General features: G+C 35.8%; 1 non-coding gene across 1 annotated transcript; it reads right to left on the minus strand.

The window, feature by feature from the left end:
* Positions 1–4073: 4073 nt before the first annotated feature.
* Positions 4074–4177, minus strand: LOC124523077 (U6 spliceosomal RNA). The gene has a single exon (XR_006964909.1). It is a non-coding gene; the product is annotated as a U6 spliceosomal RNA (small nuclear RNA).
* Positions 4178–6879: the final 2702 nt, after the last annotated feature.

The following is a 6879-nucleotide window of genomic DNA, read 5'->3' on the forward strand; positions in this document are numbered from 1 at the left end:
CTTGATATTTGAATATTAAATCAAGATTGCATTCACAGCACAAACCATACTTGGTTTTAGTATATTATCCTTTATACAAAATAATTTGGATTCTAGTTACTAACATTTTGTAAGGAGTTTTTACATTCATCAGGCAAGTTGGCTTGTAGTTTGTTTTGTTTTGTTTTTTTTTTTGATTTTGGGATCAGAGTAATGCTATACTCATAAATGAGTTGGGAAATATTTCCTTTCCTATAATTTGTGTGTGTGTGTAATTGGTATTATTTGTTCTTTAAGTGTTTGATAGGATTCACCAGCAGAGTGATATGGGTCTGTAGTTTTTCTTGTGGGTAGATCTTAACTGTGAATCAGTATCTTTAATAGATACTGGGCTATTTGGGTTTTCTATTTTTTTTTTCCCTGAGTGAGTTTTGGTAGTTTGTGCTTTACAAGGAATTTATCCATTTCATTCAGTTGTCAGATTTACTGAGAGAATGTTGTTCATGATATTAATCTTTATTAATCTTTCAATATCTGTAGCAGTTTAATCTGTCTCAATTTTGGTAATTTATTCTTTTATTTATGATCAGTTCAGTCCTAAGCTTGTAATTTTTTTTCATCTTCTCAAAACCAATTCTTCATTTTATTGATTTTTTCCTATGGCTCTAATTTTTTTTAATTGATTTCCATTCTGATCTTTATTATTTTCTTTCTTTTTCCTAATTTGGGTTTATTTGTTCTGGGTTGTTGTTGTTGTTGTTGTTGTTGTTGTTTTTGTTTTTTTAATTTCTAAGGTAGAAGTTGATGTCACCATTTTATGATCTTTATTCTTCGTAATGTAGGCATTTAGTCCTGTGCATTTCTCTCTAATCAGTGGCATCTCACAAATTATGTACCACATTTCTATTTTCCTACAATTCAAAAAAACTTTTTCATCAAATTATTATGCTGTATACTTAAACTTACACAGTGCTGTATGACCATTTTATTTCAATAAAATTAGGGAAAAAATGCAATCTCTTTTCATTTCTCTTGTCCTCTTTAATTTCTTCTTTGATGTGGGGATTATTTAGGTACATGTTGTTTAATTTCCCCATATTTGGTGTTTTCCAGGTATAGTTCTTCTACTCTTGTCTTACTCAATTGCATTGGGGTCCGAGAACATATTTTGTATGACTGTGATCATTTACAATTTATTCAAAATTGTTTTGTCTCCAAGAGTATGATCTCTCTTGCTTACTGTTTCATGTGAAGCTGAATAGAATGTGTATTCTTCTCAGGGGGACACCTGGGTGGTTCATTCTGTTAAATGTCTCTCTTGATCTCTGCTCAGGTCATTATCCCAGGGTCATAGGATTGACCCCCGTGTGGGGCTCTGTGCTGAGCATGGAGCCTGCTTGGGATTCTCTCTCTCGCTACCCCCCTACTCAAATGCTCTCTCTCTCTCTCTCTCTTTCTCTGTCTCTCTCTCCCAAAAAGAAAAAAAAAAAAAAGGAATGTGTATTCTTCCCTTACTGGATGAGATGTAAGTTAAACTGATTGATAGTGCTTTCCAACTCTTCTGTATACTTATTGAATTTGTATGTGTTTTCTGTCAGTTTTTGAGAAAAGAAAGTTGAAATATGAAATATCTCAATATAATTTTGTAGCTTTGCCTGTTTCTCCTTGCTGTTTGGTCTGTTTCTGTTTTAAGAATTTTGAAACTCCGTTATTAGGTCTGCTTGATGAGCTGACACCTTTATTATGATGAAAAGACCTTCATTATCCCTGGTGAAATATTTTGCTCTGAAATTTACTTTGTCTGTTGTTGCTATAGCCATGCCAACTTTCTTGTTACCAGTATTACTGTGGTGTACCTTTTTGCATTGTTTGAATTTTATAAACTACTCTGTCTTGATATTTGAAGTGAGGTTCTCATAGGTGGCTGTGGTTGAATCTTGCTGTTTATCTAATTATAAATCTTTTAATTTGGGTCACATGCCAATTATATTTAATATGATTTTTTGATATAATGAGATTTAAATCTGCCACCTTGCTGCTTGTTATTTGTTTTTCATTTTTCCTGTCTTTTCTCCCCCACTGGTCAGCTCTTTCTTATTTTTTGCCTTTTTGTTTGACTAATTAATAATTTTAATGGCCCTATTTTATCTCCTTTGTTGTCTTGATAATGTAATTCTATACTGTACTATTACAAAAGTTGCATTATTGTTTTTACACACCTCTAAAACGTATCATAGTCTGCCTTCAGGCAATAGTTATGTCATTTCACATTTGGTATAAGAATGTTGCAATAGTATTTTTCCCTTTTGGCATTTGTGATATTGTTGTCATACATTTCATTGATATATAAATGCTGTAAATTCCTTGCTACATTCTTTTTTTTTTAATCATTTTCTTTTAAAATATTTAGATAATGGTGGGAAAAATGTTATATAGGCTCACAAAATTACCATTTCTTGTATGTTTACATTCTTTTATGTAATTATACATATTCATCTGATAAAATTTTCCAGTGCTTGGAGGGCTTCATTTAACATTTGTTACAGTGCAAGTCTGTTGCAAATGAATTATTTCAGTTTTTATGTGTCTGAATGAAAAAGATATTTATTTTATCTCATTTTTGAGAGATAGTTTGGGCATAGAATCCTAGGTTGACAGTACTAAAATGCTTGAAAGTATTTATTGAAATAATTTAGAGATATTGCATTGTCACTGATATGAAATCTGTCGTACTTTGTTCTTCTCTGTGTAATGTGTCTTTTTCTCCTGGTGCTTTAAAAAAATTTTTTTCTGGGGCGCCTGGGTGGCTCGGTTGGTTAAGCATCGGACTTCGGCTCAGGTCATGATCTCACGGTCCGTGAGTTCAAGCCCCGCGTCGGGCTCTGTGCTGACAGCTCAGAGCCTGGAGCCTGTTTCAGATTCTGTGTCTCCCTCTCTCTCTGACCCTCCCCCGTTCATGCTCTGTCTCTCTCTGTCTCAAAAATAAAGAAACGTTAAAAAAAAAAATTTTTTTTTCTTAATGTTTATTTATTTTTGAGAGAGAGAGAGAGACAGAGTGTGAGCGGGGAAGGGATACAGAGAAAGGGAGAGACAGAATCCGAAGCAGGATCCAGACTCTGAGCTGTCAACACAGAGCCTGATGGGGGGCTCCAACCCGTGAACCGCGAGATCATGACCTGAGCTGAGGTCAGATGTTTAACCGACTGAATCACCCAGGTGCCCCTCTCCTAGTGTTTTTAAAACTTTCTCTACATCACTGTTACTGAGCAGTTAGATCATGATGCATTCTTTTGTAGTTTTCTTCATGTTTCTTATGCTTAGTTTTTGTTAAGCTTTACATCTTTATTATTGTCAAATTTGGAGATTTTTAAGCCATTATTTCTTCAGATATGTTTTTTGTCCTCTTTTCCCCTTCTTTGAAGACTCTAATTGCACCTATATTGTGCCAGTTAATATTGTCCCACAGGTCAGTGATGCTGTGTTCATTTTTGTTTTTAAGTCTTTTAAAACATTTTTTTTCTCAGTTTCATTTGGGATTATTTTTTAATGTTATTTTTCTAACTGAAGAATACAATGTTGACATACAATGTTATATTAGTTTCATGTATACAACACAGTAATTTGACAATTCTGTACATTACACGTTGTTCACCATGGTAAGTGCAGTTGCCATCTGTCACCGTACAATGTTATTACAGTGATTTGATTATATTCCTTGTGTTTTATGTTTCATCTCCATGACTATTTTATAACTGATAGATTGTACCTCTTGATCCCCCTCACGTATTTCATTCATCCCCCCTCCCCACTCATTTCCCTCTGGCGTCTACCAGTTTGTACTCGGTATTTATGAATCTTTAAAAAAAATTTTGTTTAATGTTTATTTATTTTGAGAGGGGGGCGCATACAGCACCGGTAGGGGAGGGGCAGAGAGAGAGGAGAGAAAGAATCCCAGGCAGGCTCAACGCTGTCGGCACAGAGCCCGATGTGGGGTTCAAATTCCTGAAACTGAGATTGTGACCTGAGCTGAGATCAAGAATTAGAGGCTTAACTGACTGAGGCACCAAGGCGCCCTTGTACTTATGAATGTTTTTAAAAATATGGAATACTTCACAAATTTGTGTCATCCTTGTGCAGGGGTTATGCTAATCTTCTCTCTATTGGTCCAATTTTAGTGCATGTGCTGCCAGAGTCAGCAGTGAGATCGTTTATATTGCTGCATTTTCAAGTTCAGTGATATTTTCTTCTGCAATGTGTAATCTGCTATTAATCTTATCAAGTGTATATTTACTCTCAGATGTCGTAGTTTTATCTGATCTCATTAATCTCATTGTAGTTTAAAAATTTTTTTTTAAATGTTTATTTTTGAGAGAGAGAGAGAGAGAGAGAACACGAGCGGGGGAGGGACACAGAGAGGGAGACTCAGAATCTGAAGCAGGCTCCAAGCTCTGAGCTGTCAGTTACAGAGCCCAACGTGGGCTCGAACTCATGAACTGCGAGATCAGAACCTGAGCTGAAGTCGGATGTTCAACTGACTGAGCCACCCAGGCACCCTAACTCATTGTAGTTTTAATCATAAATTCAGTATGATCTTTTTTATATCTTCAAGGTTTTACTTAGCATGTTCAATCTTATAGTTTTTTGAACACATGGAATGCAATTATAATATTCATTTTAATGTTCTTGTCTGCTCATTCCATCCTCTGTGTTAGCACTGAGTCTTTTGATTTATCGATTTTTCTTCTCATTGTATATAGTTATTTTTGCCCTTATTTAATGCCTGCTAATTTTTGATTGGATGCCAGACATGCGATGTTTCACCTTGGTGGGTGCTTGAAAATTTTATGTTTCTTATAGTCGAATTTTGTTATGGAATGTGGTTATAAATTATTTGGATACAGTTTGATCCTTTCACATTTTGTTTTTGGTATTTATTAGTCAGTACCAGAGTAGCATTTAGCCTAGGGATAATTATTTTCTACTTCTGAGGCAAGACCATTCTAAATCTTCTACCCAATGCCCCCAGGAATTATGAGGGTTTGTAGTCTGGCTCTTGATAACCAGTATTATTCTCAGTCCTTTCTGAGTGTCTATTCTTTTCTCTCTAATCTCTCTGTTGGCTTCCCTCTCCTCCCCCACCGTCATCTGGTAGTCTCATTCCATGCATACTCTGCTTAATACTGAATGGAATCTTCATGCAATTCTCTGGAGTTTTCTCGTGCTTATCTCTTCTCTTTTGATACTCTGTTTTCCTGGTCTATCAGACATGTCTCCTCATCTCAGGGAATGTACTGGGCTCACCCCCAGGTTCCCTTGCCTGTGCTTCAGCCTGAAAAGTCTCTCAAGGAAATCAGTTGGGACAATCACAGACAGAATCTTGTTTCTCATGTTGTCTTCATAGCCCAGTGTCCAATGTCTTTAAAACCTTTATTTCAAATATTTTCTTCAGGTTCCTATCTTTTTAGTTGATACTGTAAATTCAGGGTTTTTTTAAATTCATTTTGGGCAGAATTGGAAGTCACAGATCCACTGAAAAAAGCAGGCATCAAGTTGTTTTATAGATTTTGATTTTATACAGATTGTCTGCTGGTAGAGCAGAAGTTATGTGTTGTAGCTAGTAAAATAATTTATAAGTCTAACCAGAAATTGTTCACTAAGGAAGAGATCTATATGACAAATAGCATAAAAGAGTTAGATAGTTTGTTGTGGTTCTTATTGATTATTTCATCTTGTGAGTATCTGCATCTATATTTATATTACATCTCTACTTTAGCCATGATTTTTGAAATGAGAATTTTGATGTGAACAAAATACTTTTGTACATTGAAACCTATATAACTTCCAGAAGCACAGATTTGTTTTTCTTTGTACAGAAAAAGCTGCAAAATTAGCAAGCCTGTTAGATATGGTTTTCCTATAATTAGTGATAACACCTGACTTAATTCAAAACTTCACTCTAACATAGTAATATTGTGAAAGCACAAAGAACTGAGTTGATTTTTGCAATATGTAACAAATATTTTTGGGTTGAAAATTAGAACATATCATGGGCATGGCAATTAACACTATAAATTGTAGCGAGTCCTTATGCTCAAGACATAGACATTTTAGGGACACCTGGGTGGGTCAGTCAGTTAAGCATCCCACTTGTGATTTCAGCACAGGTCTTGATTTCAATATTTCACTGTTTCTAGGATTGAGCCCTGTGTGTTGGGCTCTATGCTGATAGCACTTGGGATTCTCTCTCCCTCTCTCTGCCCCTTCCCCGTTTGCACTCTCTCCCCTTCTCTCTCTCTCAAAAATAAATAAGCATTAAAAAAAAAAAAAAAGACAGACATTTTAGCACCTTTGCCTGTGAATTTACTGTTAAACCTCACAGTCATAATTTATCCATGTTGTGGTCAGGAAAGCCACTATTGGAGAAATGGACTTGGTCATTGTCATCTTAGGGCAGGTACATCCTTGCCTTAATTTTACACTGAAGATTGAAGACTTGGGCTTTTAGTTTTATATTAAATCCCATCTCAGTAGGTTTAATGATTTTCTGAAAGAGTATTCAAAATTTGTTATTCAAAAACATATGAAATGTATCCAAGCAGTTCATCTTTTTTTTTTTTTTTTTTAACATTTATTTATTATTCAGAGACAGAGAGAGACAGACGGTTAGCAGGGGAGGGGCAGAGAGAGAGGGAGACACAGAATCTGGAGCAGGCTCCAGGCTCTGAGCTGTCAGCACAGAGCCCGACGCAGGGCTTGAACTCACAAACCCAGAGATCGTGACCTGAGCCAAAGTCGGGCGCTTAACTGACTGAGCCACCTGGGTGCCCCAAGCAGTTCATCATTTGTAACACATGTATATTACAGTGAAGGATGCCAGTAGTTGGAGAAATTGTGGGCATG

This window comes from Lynx rufus, unplaced genomic scaffold (assembly GCF_022079265.1).
Source record: "Lynx rufus isolate CCGP_SWC_20201006 ecotype Redwood Valley unplaced genomic scaffold, mLynRuf1.p SCAF_1, whole genome shotgun sequence".
NCBI lineage: Eukaryota > Metazoa > Chordata > Mammalia > Carnivora > Felidae > Lynx > Lynx rufus.